Source organism: Trachypithecus francoisi, unplaced genomic scaffold (genome assembly GCF_009764315.1).
Source record: "Trachypithecus francoisi isolate TF-2019V2 unplaced genomic scaffold, Tfra_2.0 Lachesis_group3, whole genome shotgun sequence".
Classification (NCBI taxonomy): Eukaryota; Metazoa; Chordata; class Mammalia; order Primates; family Cercopithecidae; genus Trachypithecus; species Trachypithecus francoisi.
Window position 1 is genome coordinate 20,977,658 of NW_022681468.1, and position 27,049 is coordinate 21,004,706.

General features: G+C 34.5%; 1 long non-coding RNA gene across 3 annotated transcripts in view; it reads right to left on the reverse strand.

Moving 5' to 3' along the window:
• Positions 1–27,049, reverse strand: part of LOC117071598 — a 113,678-nt gene that overhangs the window by 29,683 nt on the left and 56,946 nt on the right. The window contains exon 4 of one of the 3 annotated variants that reach the window (XR_004432372.1): positions 26,321–26,700. The exons of the other annotated variants lie outside the window; for them this stretch is intronic. This is a non-coding gene — a long non-coding RNA (uncharacterized LOC117071598). Of the gene's footprint in view, positions 1–26,320; positions 26,701–27,049 lie in introns of those variants that run through there. 3 annotated transcript variants of the gene reach the window in all.

Sequence of the window (27,049 nt, forward strand, 5' to 3'; positions counted from 1 at the left end):
CAAGGAAATAATTAATCTTTCAGGAGATTGATATGCTAATTATCTGGATTTGATCATGACATTATATACGTGTATCAAACTATCAACCTGTAACTCATATGTGCAATTATTTTGTATCATTTAAAAATTTTTTAAAACTAGAGTAATTAAAATAAATTATCATCTAAAATATAATAGATGTATGTGTCTGTGTGTATAAGGAAATAGTCATGAAGCATTAGTTATGTATCAGATTATATTCTTGATCCTGTAGATTCTGCATACTTGGGTGTTAGTATATGTTCTAGTGTCTTCACATTGCCTGTGTCAGTGCATGCTGAGTTCATCGTAAATTTTTATTAAGTTCTTGCCAGTTTTTACATTTCTGTCTTCTGTTTTTCTCTTCAGGTACATGGAACAGACGCTATTAGGAAATTTGCCTTGCAATTAAAATTTAAGCAAAGAAACAACTTGTCATCTACCTGTTTACCCCTAACAGATGCTTATACACATATGCATGGGCTTGGAGAAAATGATATTCATTTAAAAACAATATAATAACGACATGTACAGAACCATCTAGCTCCAAAACCTTTCAAGTGCTATAGCCATTTGTAAGGACATATTTATCAGTCTAGTACTACTTTGTAACAGTACAAAAGTATGTTCACATTATTTTTCTAAAGGAGTTTAGTTCCTAGAGGGAAAAATACACTCTTATCAAAATTTCACAGTAATAATTAACACACCTTACATGATGTTTGTGACACTCAAATAAGGAAAACAATGGAATATGCTATATAAGAGCAATATATTATTATCCAAATTTTCTTTCTTTTTCTCTCTTTCTCTCTTTCAAACAACTCATAATCTGCCCTGGTTTTTTAAATTAACTAGTTTAATTGTAGAATACTTTGTTCACATAATTTATTTATTCTCATTAATCACATAATTTATAAATCATAAAATATAATGATGGTGGTAATAATAAAAACAATGGTCTAAAAGTGTGTTAAAAGATCTAATCTTCGCATCGCACCCTTATGAAGCAGGTTAATAGACAATAGATGGCTTGCTTAATTGCGCATAGAAATGACTGCCTGGGCCAAGGATTCAAATCTGGGGTATCCAGACAGAAGTCCTGTTCTCTTGATATTCATTCCATGATGTTTAAATAAACCCCATTTTAGTCACATTAATCATATAAATAAATATTTGATTGTTAACCTATTACCATTCAGAAGAATGAGCTTTCATATTTGACTATATGATTTATGATTACCTGGGACCAATTTATGGCTTTTCCCTCAAAATAGGTGATAACATAAGCTGCTTGTGCAAAATGAATTAGAGAATTCTTGGAGGATTAGTGTTTCTTCTAGCCCTTCTGACCACCAATCCAAGCACAGTTATAAGTAAACACGTTTTTAAAAATGATGAGGCGAGAACTCTTTTGGCATACCATTTCCCTTAATTAGTCTGCCAACAAGCATAAATGCCTGCTCTCTAAGCCTGAGTAGCAGTTAACCCACAGTAGCACCAAGTTCTAATGCAAGATTTGACCTTGCCCTTATTGCTCAACATTCTATAGGTGATGACAATGAGTTGAGTCCTTTGATGACATAGATTATTTACCTAAAATCCTTCCATCGAAAGCTTAACAACGTAATACAGAGTTGCATAAAGTGGTTTGCAGCCCTGTTGTCCAAAAAAAAAAAAAAAAAATACACTGTCCACAATGTCCTGGAAAACTGTTAACACATTGTTAGTAGTTTCCAAGCAAGGATATCGTTAAACATATTTCATGTTAATGTAGTCTAGCTCCGTGGCAATTTTCTCCTAGTAAAGAAATATGAGGTTCTTAAAAGGTTTAAGCAAATAATACAGAGCGGGCTTGAAACACTCACAAGTCATGAATTGAACTTTCACTCCTTGTAGTTTAATAACCAAATAATACATTTTATGACTAATTACAGAGAAATTTTTTATGTGTTGACTTCCAGTGGGTCACATTTTTTATAGACATGATATTAAGAAATTAAGTAAGAGGTATCACTATTTCATGTACATTTAGCTGGAAGTTTTTAAACAAAATTAAGAGGTAGAATGTGAGTTGTTAATCAGCAGAAGTTAATAAGATTCAATTAAGAATTAAATGCTTATGAGAAATTTAATAGTGTGTTCTTACAAAAAATAAAATAAAAGAATTTCTTTGTAACAGTAGTATAGAGATAAAGAGTTATCAGGCCTCAGGCATGATGGAATAAACTAACCCAGTACCAGAGTTAAGAAGAAATTTCATTGGTGTGGCTACTTTTCTCAGTTAGGGGCATCATGGCAAGTTTATTCATTTCTTCTAACACATCCATCATTAGATGCAGGAGGAAGCAGGATGCTTGACTAGATGGACCATTGACCAGTTCTGGTATATAAATTCCTGTTTAGAGGCTATAGAACTCTCCAAATTCTAAAATTCAAAAGGATTTTTTTTCTTGACTCTGGAGACTAAATCATGCCTTTGACCAAAGGAGATAGATTTATGCTGCTGAAGAGGAATGCACCGTCTGCAGCAGAGGAGAGAGATTCTAGACCACCCAGAGGAATGTGTCCTCATTTTATCTGTTAGTGATTTTAAAGCCACTGTATTATTTTTCCCCCAGAGAGTTTGTTTGTGTTGTTAGTTTGGTTCATATCACATCTTTTAGATTTGAGGGGTTGAATATATAAAAATTGAGTATTTGGCCCAACTTCTGAAGCTTTAGAGAGAATAAATCCCTTCCAATATGAGTGTTAAATGAGCCACAGCACTGATTTATTGTCTGCTAAACACTGGAGAATGTGGAGTATTTGTTAGGGAAACGAGGCAATGAGGGAAAACTGAAATGTTGACATGAAGGTTTTCATATTAAACTCTAGCATTTTCCATTAAGCAGTCATGCATTTTTTAGTGATTAAAACCGAAAATTGGAAGTAGAAACTTGCATCCCTATTCGCTACAAACAAATTAACTCTACTGTATAACTGGTATATCCTTGAGAACATTGTTAGAAGGAAAAATAGCATAATGGTAAGACAAAGTACACACACACAAATGAGTAAGAAGACAGGCAGTAAATGTCTCAATGGATTGTTTTCCTATGAAATCAAGAATAAATTCTCAGAGTCAAAGGATCTTAACATTTACCTTTCCCAGACTCCTTATCTGGAATTTGAGTTCCTCTGCAATATTCACTCATTTAACACTCACTCTGCCTTGCTCTTACTGACGTTCAAGAATAGCTAATGGCTAGGCACAGTGACTCATGCCTATAATCTTAACACTTCAGGAGGCTGAGGTGGGAGGATCATTTGCAACAGGAATAGCTAACTATATCGACAACATTTTTCTGTAAGGAATTATGTAAATGCACAACTATCTCATTTCTTGATGAGACATCTCTGTTGTAATAAAATTATTATCAATATTAGAGGAAAGTTAACATCCTTCTTATTTAGTGTTTACTGTGCACCAAGGATTGGTCATTTTCTGAGTATTTAATCAAATAAACAAAACAACTCTTTAGAATCAGAAAGACAAACCTCTTCCTCTGCTATGGATTTGCAGTGTCTATGTGGCACTTTTGACTAAAACAGCAAACCTTGAGTTTGTGGGCAAAAGAGAAATGTTTATAGGGTTCAGCTATATCACACACCTAGGTGATACAAATGCACAAACAAGAGTGCATTTGAAGTGAAGAGACAATAAATAGACAACAGGCATAAATGGAAAACTAGAGGCAGAAAAAAACAGATTAAAAATACTATTGCAATGCTATAGGAAAGAGTTCACTCAAAACAAGTCAAGGACAGAGGAAGTATACAAAGGGGTGAAGAATGCAAGAGACTTCTCAGTGATGAAATAAATAAACTGATGCAGGCTTTACTCTATAAGAACCATGTGATATATTGAAAAGCGTATGAGCTTTGGAATGACTGAAGTAAAATTAATTCTCATGTGAATCTGAGCTCTATTATTTGCATTCTGTGTAAATTTTAAAAAAAAGAAAAAGAAAAAACTACTAAATTTTGTCTCAATCTCAGATTCTTTCTTATATAAGGTTGTAAATAATATGGGATCTCCCAATATTGAGATGCCTAGCACAGAACTTAATACAGAATGGCTACTAAATGAGAGACACACATCATTGTTAACTATTCTAGTAGAAAACTTTGGTTTTCTCTTTTAGACTTTATTGGTGGCAAAGAACACCTATATCTTGTTTACTCCTTATCCTTCTCTATTACCCTGCTAAAAATCCACCTTTTCTATCTTCTCCTGCCATCTTGCACATACATACAGTACCCATTAATCATTAAGGATTAGAATTATGAGTCAGAATCAATATAAATCAAATATGAATTACTACAGAAGTGCTTATTAGTACAGTCTTATTCTATTACACATACAGCTAATAGAGATAATGCACGTGCAATAATTTTTGACTTAATATGAAAGCTAATTATTGAAATTATGTTTCCAAGATAATTTTTTATGAACTATCACAGACTTAGGTTGCAACCAAAAGGCACGTTATATCATTACTCCAGGTTCAATACTTCATGAAACAGCATTAGTTCTTTGCAGAGAGTAAGTACTTTCTGCAGAAAAAAATGGTTGAAATTTATATTTTAAGATTTCTCATGGTCTATATTCTTTCCCTGGTGGGTGACACTCAATGAACACTCCACCTTCTTAATGACCATATCTTTATGGTAGAAGCTGGGTAGAAGGATGACAAATACCTTAACTGCACATCTTATGTTCAGGGAATTCTGTGAGGATTCCATTAAAATAGTTCCACCTCAAAAATGGCTAAGGGCAAATCCTATGATAGAATTAGTGTTCTCTTTCGGCTTTTTGCCACAATTTACATTCACTCATTCAATAAATTTTCTGAGCTTCAAAAACATATTTGCATCAAATTGGAATAGTTATTATAATATAAAATTAACCACTTTCAAGCCCTGGTGCTAATCTGTCACAATCCAGGCCAATTTAACTCTTTTCTTACGTGTTTCTTGATTCAATAGAAATAAATTCTTCCCTTCTTTGTCCTCCTTTGGAAGTAATTGATGTCTGTCTTATTTTGCCTATTATATTCTGCCTTTCACTGCAGTTGGGGATATTCATCTCTCAATAACAGATTATGCACTCTTAAGGATTTTGCGCCACTCAGTTTCCCATATAGCTTGACATCATATCTTGTAAGCATAGGGGCTCGATAAATATGTGGTGAATTGAATTGATCTGAGACAAATCACGTTCCATAGCAATGTGCATTGATCTTCAGTAGATAAATTATACAGAAGAAAGACAATTTAAGCAAATCATTCTTTCAAAAGCCTTAACCTTGACCAGAGCTAGCCCCTTTTTGATGGTTAATTTTATGTGCCATCTTGCCTGGGCACAGTCACCTAGATATTTCATTAAACATTGTTCTGGTTGCATCTGTGAGGATGTTTCTGGATGAGATTAACCTTTGAATACAGATTGAGTAAAGCAGTTTGCCCTCCCCAATGTGGGTGGAACTCATCCAATCCCTTGAAGGCCTGACTAGAACAAAAGGTGGAATAAGGGAGAATCCACTCTCTGACTGACTGTGTTTGAGCCTGGACATGAGTGTTCTTCTGCCTTGGAGCTCAGACTGGAATTTACTTAGATCATCAGCTCTTCTGGTTCTCAAGCCTTTGAACTCAGACTGGAAATATACCATTGGCTCTCTTGGGTCTAAAGTTGCCCATTGCAGATTGCATATTTTGGGACTTCTCCGCCTTTGTAACAATGTAAACCAATACCGTAAGCATATAAGCCATATATATGCATATATGCTCCTAATTAGTTGTTTCCTTGGAGAACTAAGACTAATACACCTTCATAATAAGTTTATCAATCCAAGAAATGAGACAATTGTGCTTAAAATGGACATGCTACATTGACCTATGTACTCTCGTCTCCATTGTCACCCTAAAGTGTTGAAAATGAGAACAAAGAGTCAATTATGATGCTTAAATCATGCATTATCTATACCTGAACATTCAACCGACATAAATAACACATTTTTTGCATGACCTTCAGTGATGCCCCTTGTCTTGTCACATTAAGAATAAATAAGCACCCAACACTCTAGGTGCCCCACTTCCCCCTTACTGTCTGCCAGCTACAGCTAACATAACCCCAAGGGACAGTGATCACCCTAAAAGAAATTCATTACAACTTATAAGTTGGGGTCTGAAATATTTTATCTGGAAAAATCTATTGTATAATATCTTCAGACTACTTGCTTATTTCTCTTTAAAAAGTACAAATAACTTCAAACGTAATCACTAATAACGAGATAGATGAGAAAAGTGGCAACAGAAAAAGAAAACACTCTCCCCTCAACCTCACGCCTACGGAATTAACAAGACAAATCAGGAAATTATTTAATTAACTAAGGTTAAAGAATACAAGTGGCATTTTGGCCTCATTGTACAAACGATGCCACAATAAAACCCAGGTAAATCAATAAATAATCACACACATCAATTGTGTAGAAGAGAAGATACACTGCAAATCACTTAATAAGACAGTTTTGATCATCAGGAATGGTGACCTTCATTTTATCTTACATTTTATTTAAATTCATTCTATTTTGAAAAATTTTGCATCCTGTATGAGAAACTAGCTTCAAAAATACAATTAAACTTTTCAAATGCCTCAGGGAGTATGTCCTTTTCCTATCCTCCCACCATAAAATTAGAAACGGAAGCTGATGGCTTTTTAGCTGAGAGGATCCCTGTGGGTGACTGGAAAGTTGCTGGGGAGGAACAGAGGAGACATTACCTCTATTAGGAAGGTCACCATTATTTTGAAGGAAATGGGTTTTTGCCTCAGTGCCTATAATACTAATGTGTAGATCCAGGAGCTATACATTGACTTAGCATTTCAGGAAAGTACAAGCCATGCCAGTGTGATACATTGATATAGAATGCCAGGAGACACCTATTCAGATTTATCAATATTTACTCTAATACTCTCTAGAGTCAACCTACTTAAACATTAAAGTCACATATATCCATGTAACTAAAGAAAAAGACTTTCTATAAAGCACTAAAGGACCATATCTAGTTCTTTATTTTCTCTTGCCAAAATCATAAAGTTTGTGTAAAGATCAATTGAAAGAATACAGGGCAAACTGTCATAAAAAGATTGGAATAATTATAATCATAAATTATTCCTCTGATGACTGTTGCTGTGGTATAGTTTGTTCTATACAGCACTATAATGAAGCAGGATTCTGTGACTGTCAAGTTTTTTGATCAATAAAGATAACAAACTAAAGTAATTCACATTATCATTACATGGAGCTCTTCCAAGACCCAAACATTGTTTATTTCACTGTGAATGCAGACTTGGGTATTTTGCAGTGTTAGAATAGCCAGTTAATTTCCCAAACACTATATTCATTTTTAAAAGAAAGGAGGAGGGCTTTTGCCTTGGGATCAATGATAGTAATCTCTAGATTCAGATTCTAACTCTGCGAGTTAGTTTTCACTCTGACCCACGTTCAACAACAAAAATATACTCAAGACACTTGTTGCAAAGATGCAAATCTATCTTGATTAATAAAATTGTCACAAATATTAAGCTACATGTATAACCTGCTTTTTATAAGTCATTGCTCTTTGTTTTGCTTCCTTTGGCTAAACAAATACCAGTCCCCTACAGATGTGTAGATTTGATTGACAAATCCAATGAGTGACAGGTACTGATGTATATGTTAGCCTACAGTATGTACTGGAAAAATATAAATGATGAGAGTGAGAAAAAATACTTCTAAGTTTAATGTAAAAAGGGCTTTCTTTCAAAGTTAGTTATTCCATTCTTCTTTTCTTTGGAGTAATTTCCAGTCATTGTTCGGTGGGGTGATTGAGAAGAATTGATTATTTAAATAGGACTGCATCTTTGGAGGTTGCACTTAGGGCAAAATGAATATTGGATATCCTGGTAATGGAAGCTCTCCCTAAGGGTATTTGCGTTTTCTTTCAGAGTAGGTTAAGTGCCATGATTAATACTCTGAGTAAGTATCATCTGCTATGTTATCAAAAGACATGAACAACTTGACATAGAAAGATGATAATTCACATTTGCCACAAACTAAATGTAGTTTTAGCCCTTTTCCAAGGCTAGGGTACATCAAATGCTGCTTGAAGTTTGACTCAATAGACAAATTGTCCCTTTCTTCTTTTCCTCCCTGCTCAGATTGTTATCTGGGAGAGAATCATTTGCAGGAAGAGAATAACTTATCAGAAAGGAGAAACTGCACAGAAGATCCAAAGGTTCAACTGTTCCCATATGTACTGGGCTTCAGATTCATTCTGGTTCTCAGGAAATAGGCAGATCTCTGTTTCACAGCAATTTTCAGAGGCATGTGGGGGCTGTCTGGCTGCGATGAGCCAGTAGCTGCTGTGTACCTGCAGGAGGAGGTCATCTTGCGGAGGAGTAGAGATGTTAGCTTTGCAGGGAAATAAAGAAAGATAAAGAAGGAGCTAGTCTGCCTTGTGTATGTCATTTATCCCTTCCTTAGATTGGCAAACAATTTTCTTTCAAGTAAAGGGAAATAATACATTTCAACATTGTCAAACATATTTATCAACATATTTATATGCAATCTGAGTCATTCATAATGATTTTCCTTTCTCCAGGCATTGGCAAACGTAGATAATCAATGTTACTCAGTGACTGCAAATAGTTTTCTCAAAAGGCTGTCTTCTCTTTTCAACAGAGATTGTCAAACTACCAAACAGTAATGCTCAGCGTAGCAAAAATATCACTTAATTGACTAATTACAAATTAACACTTTCTAGGCATCAGTAATGTTAGAAAGCTTTAATGGTTGTAGTAGTTTATTTTCCTTAAAGACAGCCCAGGATTCATTAAAGAAGTCACTTGCTTATGTAATACCACTTAGCAGATATTTTCTCTTTCTTCATGCAAACTTGGGATTCTTAGTACCAAGCAGATGTCTTGAGGACAAAAGCAGTAATTTGAAATATTATTGTATTTCTTCAAAACAAAACAGAAGGAAATTTGAGGAATAAAAATATGCATATATATAGTAAAATAATTAACAAATGAGTAGAAGGGTGATGATTTACAAAAGTGTAAAATAAGTATTAAGATTCCAGTAATCCATAAATAATGAAGATAATATAGGGAGTCTGGCTAGAGTACAGACCATTTAAAAGTTCCTGGTTTGTTTTAAGATTAAATAACTTCTCAGAAATCAGTACGCAGCTCTGATGCTTTTTCCCCACACCACGATACACCCACCACTTCATTATTTATAGAGACCTAGGTCGTATGATTGAATATGACTCTGTTCCCAGATCTAAAACTTCTGGGGATGGCTGGTCAATTCCAGTATTTCTAATACTCTAAACCGCATACTCTAACCTAGCATTAGTTTGATCCCAGACTCCAGGGGTTCCTAGAGTTCTTTTGAAAGAAGGGTAGAGCAGCTGGTAGAGAAAGCTTGATTCGCATCCAATGGGAACATTTTTATTTATATTATAAAATCTACACGTTAAACTTCTGAAATTTAAGGTGACGTCAAACTAAGGTGAGATGATAAATCCTGAGGGAAAAGCATACATTGTCAGAGATTTTACTCTTACGATGCAAAGCTCCTTAACGCTTAAGAGCATTAGTGTTGTCATAAGAAAACCTTGGTCATGGCTTTGACATTTACCAGCTGTATGACCTCAAACAGGTGATTTAATTTTTGTCTCAGTTTCTTCTTCTGTACATGGGAATAATGATTCACAGGACATTTTGTGATGATTACATAAAGTGATGATCACAATGCTACCATATTTTACATGTTCAAAAATAGTAATTATAGTATTTTTATAATAATAATAATGATAATGATTTTTAAGGACTTTAAGGAATTATATGGGAATGTTTCTCCCCATACGACTAGCTCAGTGTGATTCTTGGGGCAGTACTTAGAAGATCATTTTAGCTGGAAACTACATGATCTTCTGCTTCTGACAACTTTTTTCTCATCACTACTTTGCTTTACATTTCTAACTCTGCCTTCAGTAGGTGATTGCCTGCTGAAAACGTTATTTCTTAAATAACAGATGAACTTGAAGAATGATGACCAACTTTATTTAATGATTTACTCAGTTTTCTCCTCAATTTTGCTTCCACCTAAACTCATGGACCTCATTTCCCCATGATATGCTTAATTGTAAAAGTTTCTCCAACCCCTGTCGGACTGCACAATCACAATCCAATAAATGGAAAATAAATTTAATAAGTCAACAAGTGACCTTTACTGTATGTCCCAGACACTGCTCTAAGGACTGAGGAAGCCTCAGTGACAATACAAGACGAGTATTCCCTCCCTGACATCCCTCATGAAGAACGATTGCGATTTTCAAAGGGGACTTCTTTATCATTGTCAACTATAGTCAAGTATGTTTTGAATGAAGATTTTAGATTCATTTTTCATTATTTCCTCTCAGTGCAACATGCATTTACCTTCAGAAGCTTTTTAATGATAACCTTTTCCAGAAGATCCTTGTTCATATTTCTCCAAAGATGGAGTTTACACGTAGCAGTGCATGTTTAGACCCACCCAAGAACCAATAAAGCAAAACAAGAAAAACAACAACAACAAAAAAAAACTATGCAGAATCACAACCATTAAATTTTCACCTAATCTCAGACTTAACTGAAAAGGTATATTTTCTACCATATGGATAATGGAATTCTGCACAGAACCGCAAATTTTACTGCTGAGGAGTAAAGGTAAAGGGGCGAAGGGAAAGACTCAGGGAGGTATAAACTCCTTCCTTAGGAAACTTAAAGGAAGTGCTTGAGAACCAATGATTTAATAAAATCAAGCATATCAGCACATTCAAAAGAATAAAAGTTAAATGAAATGAGAAAGAGAAGAGGGTCTACATCAAATACTGCATTCATTTATATGGTAACTGAGAAATGTATCTCCATTGAGAAATTTGATATCCTTAAAATCAGGCCCTCTCACTATTCTAAATTTTCCTGATATTAATTTAGTTTGGTCAAAAATTTAGGTCAAAAAAAACTTGTCAGAATAATTTACAATCAGACAATGAGGATTTTTTAGTTAGCCTCAAGGCAAAGAATGCTGTATTTGACTGTGCAAGCTGCATGGGAAGGTAGTCATGGATTGACTCACAGCTGAACCTTGGGCATTCAGTGGGCATTATGACACCACTGGATACTCAAATGATTAGATAAACGAGGTGGAAAATACAGCAATGGCCCATAAAGAAAAGGGAAACAGAAAACACTTTATTTTTGAAAATCTGTTAGCATCTTATTTGCAGCAAAAATTATCACCCACTGATTATTTTAGTATAATTAGGATGTAAGGTTTAAGTTATCAAGATCAATAAATAGAGATTGAAAAAATAATTATGTTCTCCCAGTTTCGCCCAGTCTTCAGTCAAGCAGGTAATAGGGAAAAAAGAAGACATACAAAGTATTTTCTTACATTCTTCTTATCTGACTTGTTTTAAAATTAAGGTGAAATAGAACTCTAGTCACAGGATCTTTAGAACTAAATGAGCTTATGTGCCACAGCTATATCACATTATTTTGAAGGGAAAGGTAATTATTATTGTGACAGGCCCATTTCCTATTATCACTAATAATCTAAAATTATATATTGTTGTCATGTAATTATTATCTACCAAAAAACGGCCAGTAGTGTGTTAAACTGACACTGAGAACTCCTTGTTATGCTCCAACTCCAAGGGCAAATTGTCTTGAATTACATTCATACTGTTTTATTCATTATTCAATTGTTTGTTCAATGTCCCAAAATGAAAGATCTCACAGAATTTCTAAAAAAGTCACTGCCTTTCAACAAGTTATGCAATAGGTATTTGAGCCAATCATGTCTGTGTTATGATGCACACTGACTCTACCTGGGTATATTTTACACTCTCTAAGCCTAGATTACTCATTGGTAAAACGATGATAAACATAGTACCAACGTCACACAATTGTTGCAAAATTATGGAATAAAAAGTACTTAGCAAAAAGCTCAGCCAGTGTTAAGTTTCATGAATCAATTTGATCCCAACAAAAACCCAGCACACTATGTGTATGCGCATGTGTGTATGAATGTGTGTGTGTGTGTGTGTGTGTGTAAACTAACAAGGTGAAGTAAGGAAATTTAAAGGACCTAGATTAACCAAGATAATTCTGAAGAAGAGCAAAGTTGAAAGATCTATAATACCACACAGTGATTCAGTATAACACTATAATAGTAAATACATTATGGTATTGGCTCAAGATACAGAAATAAACAAAAGAAGATAATAGAGTCCAGAAATAGACCCCCACACATATTGTCACCTGATTAATAACAAAGATGTCACTACAATTCAGTTGTGGAAAGGATGGCCTTTTATACAAATGATGCTAGGATAATTTGAAAAACTGAATCTTGAGGCCCTAACTCTCATCATACACAAAAATATTCAAGATTAATCATAGATTTAAATGTAACAATTAAAATAATAACGTTTCTAAGAGAAGACACAGCACAATATCTTCATGACATTGGAATAAACAACTTGCAAGTAACCCTGAAAGAAAAAAAGTAACAAATTGGATTTTATTAAAATTAAGAATTTCTTCTCATCAAAAGATCATTAAGAAAGCAAGAAGGTAATTCAAAGACTGAGAAAAATACACTTTCAATGTATATATAAAATAAATGATTTATATACAGAATATATAAAAATTCCACCACAAAAAAGTAAAAAACAAAAATCGAATCAAAATTAGGCAAAAACATGAATGGCACTTCAAAATACAGGATATCCAAATGGCTTTTGAGCACAACATAGTTATTCATCAGAAGAGAACAAATTAAAACCTCAGTCTGTACCATTCCTACCACCAAAATGGCTAGTATCAACAAGTCTAATGGTGCCAAGTAGCAAGGACGTGAAGCTACTGGAGTTCGACTGCATTGTTGGTTGAAGTGTGAATTGATATGGGCAGACTGAAAAATATTTGGAATTATCTATTAAAGCTAACTAAAGGTATGCCTACCATATGATTCATCAATACCGTTCTTAGGTATATAGCCAAGAAAAGAATGTGTTAATATCTAAAAGCAAATAAAAATATCCAAAAGAGTTTTTTTTTTCAAGTAATAGTAACTTTGTACAAGAATGTCCTTTTTTGTGCCACTGCACTCCAGCCTGGGTGACAGAGCCAGACTCCATCTCAAAAACAAGCAAACAAACAAACAAAAAACTCCTTTTTTAAAATAAATCCCAAAACTGAAAACAACCAAATATCCATTGACAATAGCATCTATGTAATTCATTGTTCATAAAGTGTAATATGAAACAGCAATAAAAATTATAAACTACCGATGTACACAGAATAGATACTATATTGAATAAAAGAAGCTGGGCAAAAAAGTACATATTGTCTGATTCTATTTATATGATGTTCAAGAAGAGGTGAAACTGACAGAGGCTATAGGGAGGATGAGTTCTTGAGATGAAAGTGACATATGTGCCATACTGGAAATCTTCAATACTTTTATCTCAGTAGTGATTGTCAGCGACATATATTTGCACAATGTATTTGTACTTAACATTATATATTTTATTATTTAATTGCCCCCACCTCAATAAAAAGTTTTTAAAATAAGTTCTTATATAGCCACAATCACTAATCTGATTCTTCGTTTGAATGAAGAGAATGAGTTATTCCTGGTGGGTTCACCAATTCTCTCCCTTGGGGCACTCTGCCAAAAGGTGACTGTGAATTTGATTAACACAGTTTATAAATCACAAACCATAAATTGGGAAAATTCAGGTACTTTTCCCACATTCATTTCTATTGACAAACACCTGGCATTTGCTCTTTGTACCAAACATGGCAACATTAAAATGGTAGAGGAAGAATGAGGGCTCAGGAAGAGAGAAGGAGGAGACAGGGGCAGTGGCTCACACCTGTAGTCCTACCACTTTGTGAGGCTGAGTCAGGTGGATCGCATGAACCCAGGAGTTTGAGATCAGCTTGGGCAACATGGTGAAACCTCGTCTCTACAAAAATAAGAAAACTTAGCCAGGCATGATGGTGCGCACCTGTAGTCCCAGCTACTCAGGAGGCTGAGACGAGAGACTCACTGGAGCCCTGGAGGCCAAGGTTATGATGAACCCTGATTGTGCCACTGCACTCCAGTCTGGGAAAAGAGTGAGTCTCTTTCTCAAAAAAAAAAAAAAAAAAAGAGAGGAAAAAGATATAAGAGGAAAAGAGGTATTTTTAAATCTATCGAGAATATTCTAAAGCTTGGTAAGAAAATAATATTACATATTACATACATGTATACATATGTATACAGAATAATTGATTTTAACATTTTTAGAAGGTACCAGACAACAAATCAAGCAAAAATTTGTTAATTTAAATTTAAATTAAATTTAAAGCTTGAAAAGGAAGGAGACATTAAAGTGATATTTGAAGAACATGTTTGTTAACTTAAAAAACCAATGAAAACCTACAGTGAAAATAATATATATGATAATATAGTTTAATGGGTGACTTGATACAAAGTTAGTTTGTAGAAAAAATAGACATGCTATGTAAACAACAATCACTGAGAAATATTAAATAGAATTTGAAATAATAAAATATTTGGTAACAAACTTAAGAAGAAATATGCAAGATTAATATTAAAAATGCATATACTGCTCTTAGAAGACACAAACAGAAACTTAAAAGCTAAGATAAACGATGGTGTGTATAAGAGAGTTCACACAATGGAGTTTCTCACATTAAACTCTAATTAACAAAGTCAAATGAAGATACCAACAAACTCCCTTTCTGTAAAATAGTAAACTTATTCTATCATATAACTATATGACTAAATAAGAAAGAAGAGACAGAAGCATTCTAAACTTAAATATTAACGAGAACTAGCTTTCATTTGTATTAAAACATGGGTAAAACCTGCAATAATTAAAATAATATCACACCAGTTGAAAAATTGACAAACAGATCAATAGAACAATACAGGATGTCCAAGAAATATGCCAAATTCATACAGGAATTTAGTACATGATATAGTAATAATAAAATTTCAAGTTACAGGGAAAAAAGAAAAATCTTTTAATACATGATTTTGGGAAAAAGGGTAGCCATTAGTAATAACAATTGAATTTCTACTACCTACCTTACTTCAAAATTACTTCCAGGAAGGAAAAAATGCCAATGTAATAGGATTAGAATAATATATGACAAATATTAATACTTTTGAGAGGGAAAGACCTTAATATGTTGGATGAGAAATTATCCAGATTCCATAAGTGGAAACACTGATATAATTAAATGTAACACTTTTTTGAAAGTCTGCATAGCAAAAACACATAAACAATATTGAAAGACAACAAATTTGGTGAATAATTTACAGCTTATATCATAATTCTTTAATTTAAAAAAAGCCTCTAGATATCAAGAAGAGAATTGTCTAAAACCAAATAAAAAATTGGCAAAAAATCAGAACTGATAGTTCATAGAAAAGCAAAAAAAGAAAAAATTACTTCTAAAAATATGAAAAGTTACCAAATCTCCTTCATAAAAAAATGAAAAAAACACATAAGCTACAATGTAATTTTTTATCTGCTAGCAAAAATTGAAAAGATTATGAAGCCAGTGTTTATAATGGTTTTGGAAAACAATATTTTCACTTAATCCTTTTTGGATTCTAAATTTGAATAATTTCCATGGAAACTTACATTTTAAAAATACAGTTCTACTAGTAAGTTGCCCTACAGATATATGTGCTCCTTGATTAAATGTTGTTTCTATAGCAATAGTAATTGAAGCATTAGATATTATAACAAAAAAATTTGAAATACTCATCAATATGGGGATTGTTACATAAATGCATATAAATTATGGTATACTCATTCAAAGCAACAATAATTTATTGGAATTATGAAATTAATGTAAAGACTGAGATACTTTTATATGAACTAATCTGGAAGGATCTTTAATTCTTATCGTCCAGTGCCAAACATCAAAGGGCAGAATGGGTGTTATACACTCAGAAGATGATATAAGAAGTTGAAAGGCTGAGTGTGGTGGCTCACACCTGTAATCCCAGCACTTTGGGAGGCTGAGGCAGGTGGATCACCTGCGGTCAGGAGTTCGAGACCAGCCTGGGTAACCTGGTGAAACCCTGTCTCTATTAAAAACATTTAAAAAATTAGCTGGGTGTGGTGGTGGGCACCTATAATCACAGCTACTTGGGAGGCTGAGGCAGGAGAACCACTTGAACCCGGGAGGTGGAGGTTGCAGTGAGCTGGGATTGCGCCATTGCACTCCAGCCTGGGTGACAGAGCGAGACTCTGTCTCAAAAAAAAAGGAGCTGAAAACAAGCACCTCTAAAAACGGAGGCCAGACAGTTCATTGAGAAGCATAACCTTTTAAATTCTTTGCCAATTAATTGTATTGCCAGCTAAAAGTATTTTTTTCTAAGTTAAATATTTTTCTCAGCCAAGAAATAAACTATTAAAACATGTTTGTTAAAACATAGTCGATTACCGTGTATGTAAATCTCCAGTCTGTCTCAGAACCTCCATTAAGAATGGGTAATTATTTTTAAAATCACAAATCCACACAAATGAAGAGAATGAATGGGAGAGAATCATTTGGGTATCATGAGATATAAAGAAAATGTTGGAAATTGGAAAACAGATGAATAGATGGTTAGAAAGCCATTCAAAACTGAAGCTCACGCCTCCATAAGTAGAGTCAAAATTACAATTCACACCCAAAACTCTGAAATGAGTTACAATTTGTAAAACCTATAAAAATAGGGGAACCTCCACTAAAAATGCCACATTTTTGCACTCTTATCTTTCTACATTGAAAGTCACCAGTTGACAAGCCAGGTTCCAATTTTTAAAGACCTCTCCAGAAATGGCTGGCCAAGGATTATTATATGTTTATGGAAAGCCTCTAAAATGAAAGAGAACAAACCAATTCTACAAAATAAAGGAACTTCAAGGAAACAGAGGCAATGCCTATGGCAGGAAAAGCCTATTAAAACACTATAATTAGTATCAGATAAGAAAACTATATTGCATCAATTGAGCAACTGAATATTTAAAATAAGCATTAAGATAACAAGAATGAACTCATAAAAATTGAAAATATGACAAAGATTTTTAAAATTATAATCGACATTGGGAAAACCAAGTTGAGAAAACAGTAAAAGAAGAAAAAAGGCAAAGAGATATAAAATTGGAGGAGAATAAAACAATCAAATTATAATATAAACTCAGAATACAATTAAAAAGAGTTCTAGGAAGAGAGAACTGGAAACACTAAGAGGAAAATGTATACATCAAATGAACAAATAAATACAGTTTTTTTAGTTCTGGAAGGGCACGCGTATTTAAATAAAAAGGGATTGCATAAAGCTCAGTAAAATGAATAAAAGGAGACCTACATCAGGTTACACCACATAGAAACGGTAGAAAACCAGGTGTAAAAGTTTCCAAATATTTCAGAAGAAAAAAAAGTTTTGACTTTAAAAGATAACATCAAAAGATATATCACTTTGATGCAATGCTTTCAGAATTCTTAGAAAAAACGATATCCATTCTATAATACTATACTCAGTACAAAACAATAATCATATGTGAGCATGGATTCACAAATTTTCAGACCATGTCTCAAAAACTATCCTTTCATGTAAGAGCTGCCCAGAAAACTGTGCAGAATGTACTCTGCCCTGCTTAGGTGTGACTGTTCGAATTCTAGACTGCAGGATGTATGGAATTCCTGGGTTTCTAAATCAGAGTGGTTCTGTTGCCATTTATCCTTTGTGAAGAAGTTACTAGGGAATGAGATTCAGTTAAAAAAAAGCAATAATCCAAGGAAGAAAGAAAAACCGGTATCTAGGGAACAGTAGCGCCAGCCGGGCAGAGAGGAAAGGAATTCCCAGGATTGTAGTTAAGGAAAGTTTTCAGACTAGGATAACAGCTGTCCATTGTGCCTGGAGAAAAGTCCATATTGGACAGGAAACTAGACCTCTTAAACTACAGTTTGTCTACAAGGAAAAAGTTGAATATGTTGATTCCCAGATGTGTTTTATCATTTTGTGACAAGTTTTATAAGTCCAGAAGATAATTTGGCAATTAATTAGTAATGGAGACATGTAAGACTAAGAAAATAAATAAGGGAAGCAATTATTAACTTTAGAGAAAATACAAAAGATTGTAAGTAAGAAAGTATGCATTACATGGCTTTACTTTGAAGAATATTTATGTTGTAATCACAAATCAATGTTGAATATTAATTAAATTTAAAGTACTATATACGGGAAAGGGGGAAACGGGAAGTGTGTATAGCTGGAGTGGTGATATATGTATGGCTGCTACATCCTCTTCACCCATGATAAGAAATCAAGAGATACTATCTAAAATTGAAAAATAAAAATGTATCACTTTTAACTATGTTCTTTGAAGGCACAAAAGTAAATAGGAGAAAGAGCTAAAAGACTTAAGGGTGGTTGGCTCTGAGAAGTGGAACAGAAGTGGTAGGAGTGAAAAATGTATGTGTACATCTACTACAATGGTGAAAATAAAATTTAAATAAGAAAGCACCTGAAAATTTACATGTAAGTACCTGATTTTTCCAGTAGCAAGTTTAATTATTTTGTTGATTTGATTCTTCTCAACTCTTTGCAAAAGTTCTAAAACCTCTTTTAAAACAAAAGGTTAAATGTCTTTGACCCAACCATTTGAATATTTCACAGACAAGAGCTTGATTGAGGTACAATGGCTTGAGATTTTGATGATGGTATTATCAACATTAGAGTAGGACCAATGCGCACCTCCAGGGAAACTGCAAACAGTGTATTATCATACAAAACAGTTTTAAATTATTCCCTTTATTAAACCAAATTTTTCTGGCCTTGTCTGTATGTTTGCTTTTGTACATATTATTTACCATTTGCTGCATAATAAACCAACCCCAAAACATAGTAGCTCAAAGTAACAGCAAACTGATTGGCCCATGATTTTATGGTCAGCAAATTTGTCTGAGCTCAGAGGTGAAATTCTTCTGCTGGTCATGCCTTGGGTCACTCATTTGCCTACTGGCACTCACGTGCCATCAGGAGCTGGGTGGGCAAAGATGGCCTGTCACAGTCCTAATGGTTGTTGTCGGTTTTCCGCAGCTACCCCTCTTGCAACAGGTCTCTTATCCTCAGGATGGCTAGGTCTGCAATCTTCACGTGGTAGTTTCAGTGTTTCAAGAAGACAAGAACTGAAGTTGTAAAGAGTTTTGAGGTTTAGGCTCAGAACTACCACATCACTTTCATCAGATTCTATTGATCAAAGCAAGCTGCAAAAACAGCCCAGATTCAAGGGCATGAAAAAAATGGTCTCCGTCACTCCAGAGAAGAAGCTGCAAACAATTTGTGGTCACGTTTAATCCACTACATATATCAAAATTGACTCTAATCTTAACCAGTTTATAAGTTAGGTGAATTTAAGGTGGCATCCTCATAATTTTTATTAGGAAGTCTGATGGTAGTTTACACACATCTCTTCATATCTCAGGTCCCCATCTCCACTCACTCATACTCACTTTTAACTGGGGGCCATGGTATTTTTTTTCTAATTTTTGTATATGTCTGCTTCTTTACAATATTGCAAGTTTCAATAGGAGTAGAACTCATGTGTTGTTCACTCTCCCGTCTTGCATGATGATTTATTAAGTCGAAGTTACAACAAAAAGAGCAGAGAAGTTTTCAATACAATACATTTTCCCTAATGCCATTAATAAGGTGAAAGAAAAAGAACAGCAACAATGCAAGAAAGTGCATTTGAAATATTCCAAGTAAGATATTTCAGAACATGTAAAACAGTGGTTTTTAAAATGCAGGCAAGGAAAACAAAGAAAATAACAAAATGTCAAATGTTAGCTAATTATACAGTAGAAAGTAAGTTTGGTGTTTGCATCTGTTAAAGGGAAAAAAATCCAGCTATTTCTTGACTTTTAATTATTCTAGTCACCATTTTCATTAGGTTTAATTTGTCTTACTGGGAATTGAGAGGCAACTGGCTGTTGGCAGAAGCCACCTACAGTGTCCCAGAACTATTAGCAAAAATGCTATGCATTGCTGCATTTGGTTCTACTTTTGTATAAAAGGGTATTATTATTCTCATTAGATAGCTCTGACCATAGCTGGTAGAGAAACAGGTAGTAAAAGGCAGATGAACCATAGACTAAGGTCCAGAGAATAAAATTAAAAGGTATTAAAGAATAGCAAACTCAAACTAAAGGTTTTATTGGATAATGTGAGGGCAGGAAATGGAAGTGAAAAGAGCCCTTTACTAGGAGCTATTATACAATATTGAATTATTTAGAGTAGTGCAAAAGGACATGCCCAGGACCAATGGAATGAAACTAGGAAAACGAAGATTCTATCAGAGAAATGTTGCTAACATCAAGGATAAAATGAAACTGTCTCCCAGGAGACCTATTCCATCTAACATAGAACTTTTCAATCTTAAAAGCTAAAATTTCATCTGACCCTGTAGCATCCCAGCCTCTCTTACCTATGTATCACTCTAGCAGAATGAATTGGGTTTTCAAGCAAAAGACACTTATATTTAATGAGTTATTTGCATGTCAGAATTGAATTATTTCATTAGTCCACATAATAACAATATCTACAGTCATCACCAACAAAAATGAAGACAGGTCTTACTGAAATTATTACCAACATCGATGGTCCTACCTTCTGCCTTATCATATGAACATGTGGGAAATCTATTCTAAGTTAATTGTAATGCTGTAAGTCCTCTAGTGGGGAGAAATAATTTCTGTCTTTCAAAAGGTATTAGTGTCTCTATCAACAGAATGGGTCACTATGATGTCAGCATCATTCCTATAGCAAATATCAAATAAATAAATGTACAAAACCCACACTGTGATGAATACTTTTGTGATATTTGGGAAGTTGCATAGGTTCTTCTAGGGAAGAAGGGAAAAAATGCAGGTCTGGAGTTTCTCATTGGAAACCCTCGGGGCCAGATTTATTTATGTATTCATAATTTTAGAGAGTTTGTAAATGTAATATAGTGCATCTACCTTAAACCTTTTCAGCAGGCCAGTAGTCAAAATAGCATCATTTCTGCTGTGAAACATCTGACTGTTCACATTTAGTGGAAATGACCTCAGGTTTTACCATTACATTGATTCACATAAGGTCAGGTTTTGCTTTTAAGAAATTATTATTTTTTAACTTAGTTTTCAGGGTTTTGGGATTTGAGAATTACAGATAAGAGATTGTGGGCTCATACCTATGTTCACTATTTAAACATATCTGAAAAGTGGGTGGGGAAAAAGATGTCCAAATGCCTCTAGATGTAGTATTTCCAGTTAGATTTGCATACCCAATTTAATAAAATATCTTCTGTTTTGCACGTGGGCCAAAAATAATCATAATTTAATGAACAAAAACAAATAATAAGTGAGGGAATCAATGTGATGAAGGACATTAAAATATTTTAATATGCCCAATAAAATCGTTAAACTGATATGCCCACTATGTTTTTCCTTTTAGTTGTGGTCCAATAAACAGGTCACATAACTCATTCTAAAGGTTTGTGTTTAATTTTCAATATTCTCAACTACTTTTGTTTGCTTAGTAATGAGTAACCAGTAAATATTTTTTTCTTTGTCTTTTTGAAAATATAGAAGTGGCTCTTTGACTTTACAGGATATTTTGGAAATTAGTTTGGGATTAAGATAATTCATTCACCAAAGTGAATTTAAGCAAATATTGTAAATTGCCTAATGGATATCTGCTAGCGACCTTTTCACAGGGTCTAATCACAAAGCAAAACTGCAGGAGGAATTGTTCAATGGGAAATATGTGTGTTTTTATTATTCAGACACTGACCAATCCATTAATGAAATTGGGATTGTATTAAAACCAGTCAATAAGTTTGAAATTCAAAAAAAGAGAATGTTATTTAAGACACAAGATACACATTCACATGTTACCAAAAAAAAAATCCCATTTTTTAGAAATTTAATAGTCCATTTCTCATTCTTCCTTATATTATAGATTCGAGCTAAGGTATCATTAGATTCTTGGGATCTAAGGCACTTGAAAAACTTCAACAGGGCTTAGTGACTGGATAAGCAGTAATTTTTTACATCAATGATTATTGATGCAGAGCTTAAAAAGTTTTGTTTTGTTTTTAAGTTTTCTTGCAAACATTTAAAGGTACTCATTGATTTTTATTGCCGTTGTGTGACAGGAATCTTTATGATTTTTCTCTCACTAGGTTTGATTATCAGAAAAATTTCTAATCAATTTGCTATTTAAATACATAAATCTAAAAATAAAATCTAAATATTATGAGCTTTAAGGTTTTATGGAATGTGGGGTTCACACAAATATAACTTTAAGCAGATCAATGTACTGTAGACCTTCTAGGTCTGATTTTCAAAATTTGTTTCTGCTCTATATTATCTTAATTTTAAAACAAATTTGTAAAATGGATTCTGCTAGAGAAGTAATAAGGTAATAAAATTCTAAAAGAATAAAATTCTAAATTGTATTTACTCAATTGTGTCTATATCCGTAATGAGTATGTTTGCATATTTCCTTCAGCAAATGTACTTTTACAAATTACCACCACCCTTTCCCTAAAGCCAGGGCCTGTTAATCACATTCCTGATTAACAGGAAAGTAGAGGTTAAAATCTGGAGGGAAAAAAAGTGAAAGAATAGAACTAATATTTCATTAGCATAGCCTATGTTTCATCAAGCCATCATTACAACTTGATTTACTTTTCCCATTTTACTTATGAGAATGCTGCGTATGTAGTTTAAAGACTCAGAGGTAAAACAGCAAATCCAAAGTTACACAGTGAATAAAAAGCATAACCATACATTTTCCACCTCTCTGTACTGCCCATGGAAAGTTACTGTGGCACAAAAACAAGCTAACCAACCTGTAGATTATAAAATAAATCTCTTGCCATTTCATTACACATGACATTTTGATTTATTTTTGTTTTGAATTATTTTCACCACTTTTCTCTTTCCTTATGAAATGAAAACTTAACTCTTTGCAATCTTCCTTAACAAAAGTGTTTTTATTCCTTTTGCATGTATCCCGGAAAGATTAAAGTTAAAGCCACAAGGTGACTGCTCTCTTACATCTGAGAATTTGAATCATTATACGGAAAGCTTAGTCCTGACACTCCTAATTCATTATACGCTTATACAACTATGCTATGCTTTGTTGGAATTTGGCTTATAATTTGTTTGTAATTTCTAAACAGTTGAATTTTCAAGGGTGGATTCCCAAAGCTCATGGATCAAAATCATTTAAAACATTAATCTTATTGCTTACATACCTGCTGTGGTTCAAAGTGTATCACCTGCCAATTTCAAATGTTGATGTTTTAATCCCTAGTGCTTCAAAGTCCCATCCTACTCTAGTATGACCTCATCTTACCTCATGACATCTGCAACAATCTTAAGATCACTGGTGATGCAGTGAGATAAGATGAGATCCTACTGGAGTAGGATAGGTCTTTACTCCAACATGACTAGTGTTCTTACCAAAGGGAAAAATCTGGACACTGTTAACACTCACAGGAAAAACTCTGTGAGTCTGAAGACAGAAATCTGGGTAATGCATCTCTAAACCAAGGAAAGCCATAAGTGCCAACAAACTAGAAGCTAAGAAAGAGACAAAATAAATTCTCAATCACAATCCTCACCAGGAACCAACCCTGCCCACCATCTTGACCTTGCACTGCTATGTTCCAAAACTAAGACACAATAAATTTCCGTTGTTTAAGCCACTGAGTCCGTGGTACTTTATTATGGCAGCCTGAAAAACATAGGAAAAAACAAATTCAGTTTCTCCAACTATACCCTACATATGTGAGGGATTTTCCCTACCAATAACCCACTCTGCAGATGACTCTTCAACAAACCCAGTTGGGTTCTTTGGGTCTTCTAGCTCAATTTAATTCTGACACCATCTGCCTGAAGATAATGTCAGATCCCACAGGTTGAGGGCTCAGTCCCACAAGACTGTCCCCCACTTCAGATGCCAGTCATGAGCACAGGTTGTGACCTGGCCTTCTGATCTGCTGGTTATAAATTGGGGTTCCCATGCCCCCTGCCCACATTTCATTAACTCATTTGTGTGGTTCAACAAACTCAGGAAAACACTTTACTTGCATTTACCGATTTATTATAAAGGATATTACAAAGGATACAAATGAACAGCCAGATGGGGGAGATGCAAAGGGAGAAGTATGGGAGAAGCAGGCAGAGTTTCCATGCCCTCTCCAGGTGTACCACATTCCAGGAACCTCAATATGGTCAGCTAGATGGAAGACCCCAGAACTCAACCTTTTGGAATTTGATGGGTGCTTCCTTACATAGGCATGATTGATTACATCACTGGCAACTCAACCTTCAGCCCTTATCTCCTCAATGGAGGTCAGTGGGGTAGGGTTAGGGAATTTCCAATCTCATAATCACAAGGTTGGTTCACCTGGCAACCAGCCCTGAACCTGAGGCCATCTAGGGCCTCCCCCCAGCTACCAGCCATCTTAATAGCATACAAAAGGCACTCTTTGAAAACATAAGCTAGGAAATGGGATGAAGACCAAATATATAGTTCACAGTATAACACAGCTCCCCAAAAACTAATGCAATACACAAATAGTTACCATTTAGGAATTCACATTCTACTAAGAGTACATTACTCTCTACACCCTGATATGCTCTCTAAATAAAATGTGTTCAGTTTAACACTCTATATCAAAACTCGGTGATGAGTTAGGAGTTTACACACAAGAAACACATGATTACCTTTATCGTTCTCAGTTGTGTCTTCCCTACCATCTTAACCAATAAATAAACACCAACTGACTATAGAATGACAGCCAAAAAGATGTCTTGTGGACTTCCCTTATGCCTTGCTCAGCTAAAATGCCTCCCAACCATCCTATTGACCTAATGTTATGACCTGACTTTTCCCCTCTGCCCAAGAAAAGGTGGCTGAAAATAATTTCTGTCTTGTGCTCAAAATAATGACCCTAATATTCAGGGGTTATCTTGACCATACCCTCTGTCTAAGATAAATTCACCCATAACTTATCTCAGGCTTTATCTCAGGAGAAGAAAGCATTTAGAGCTATCTAATAATGGATCTTGCTTCCTGGAAAAGCACAGAAACCATTCTAGCAAAGGGATGTTGTACAGGAACTCAGACCCACCTAAGGACTTTGAATCAGCTGACAACCAACTTTCCACCAAGTCTAAGGTTTTTAGCATTACAAAGCAAATTTAAGTACTACTGGATATTTTTTAAGAGGAAATGTCTATCATGTTCTTAAAGGATGTAAGCTTCCCATGCAGGGATACCAGGTTTTGCTGTCTTACTTAGTTTACTGCACAATGGGCATTTAATCAATGCTTAGTACTCCTAATGGTAATAACATTAAAAACATAATCAACAATACAAGCTTCAGTTGCTGCTTAGCCTCTCTCTCACTGCAAATAATGAAAATTTTATTCTCAACTAAAGAGCTATGGAGAGAAAGGATGTTTGGATCATAAACCTGAGGAAAGTCTGGGGAAACCACAGAGGTATAATGAAACTGCACCATAAGAAATGAGCTATCAAGGTAATGGTCATTAAACTGTAAGTTTCTGTAAAACAAATACAACTAATTAGATGGCCAGAACTAATTGCAAATAGGAAACCAATGCCTATTTTATTTTAAATTTCGTAATACAGCTTCTAGATATAATATGATTCAGTTTGGGGGGGGAGTCTTATACATAGATGGTGAAATGATCCTTAACACTGAATCGATCAATAAATATTTTTAGCATTTAATTAGCCTCATGACTTCAGTCCACATTATGTGGTGCGAAGTGGAATAATTAAGCAACAAACATATTCAATGAGATTGTCCACATCTTCTTCGGTGATATGGGGAATAACAAGTAAATTTAAACATGCTACTTCTGTCTAAGATGTAGATGCTTCAAAGAATGTTGTTCCTGTTCTAACAGCAGTAAAAATCCAGGTAAACTTTGAAATCATAACTTTTACTTTTTAAAAGGTGACTTCTCAAGGCAACAAAAATCTAAAAAAATAGGACAATCTGTCCTAGAAAGCAAGAAACAAAAGGTGGTCTCCCCTAGCAGAGCATGTTAGGAAGAGACACCAATCTAGCTGCATAAAATCATGTAAATTTATGAGATAAAACGTCAGCTTCCAAGTCAAAGTAGGATAACATGGAAATCCAAAATTTCTGGGAGCACCTGAAACTAAAAGGGATCTGCAGTCATTTACAACCTCTTTTCCACAGCCTCTACCAGGTGCTAAGCAGAAAGAATGACGGCAAGGCAGGAAACCAAGGAGCCCACACTTGCTGCTGATTGGGACTAAAAAGTTGGTTAGTAATTCAAAGGATACAGGCAAAAGACACGATGCATTTCTCCAAATCCTTTTCTCCGATGAAGCAAATGTCTTAAGCTGCAGAGGAAGGTTCAGCAAACCCTCTTGATCACAAGGCACAGGTAAAGAGACATTGCTGTTGAGGGAAGAATAAAAGAAAAAATCAAATACTGGGAAAATTATAGGAAATGCCTTGAGCCTAAGATTACATGCTAATAACAAGTAGTCATCTCCTGTAACTGGAAGATGGACAAGAAGACAGCATTCTAGAGAGACTGTATATACAAAGCAGAAACCGGCTTCTACCAGATAGAAACAGTGAAACTTACTCCTAAGGGTAAGATACACAATGCCTCACTAAGATTAAAGATGCAGTAGAACAATAGAGAACTCTCTCTGCCCCACAAATTATCCTAGCACAGAGCACTAAGCAAGAACAGTCTAATGGTGAGGGAGAAGCAAGAGTGCTGTAAAAGAACCCTTTA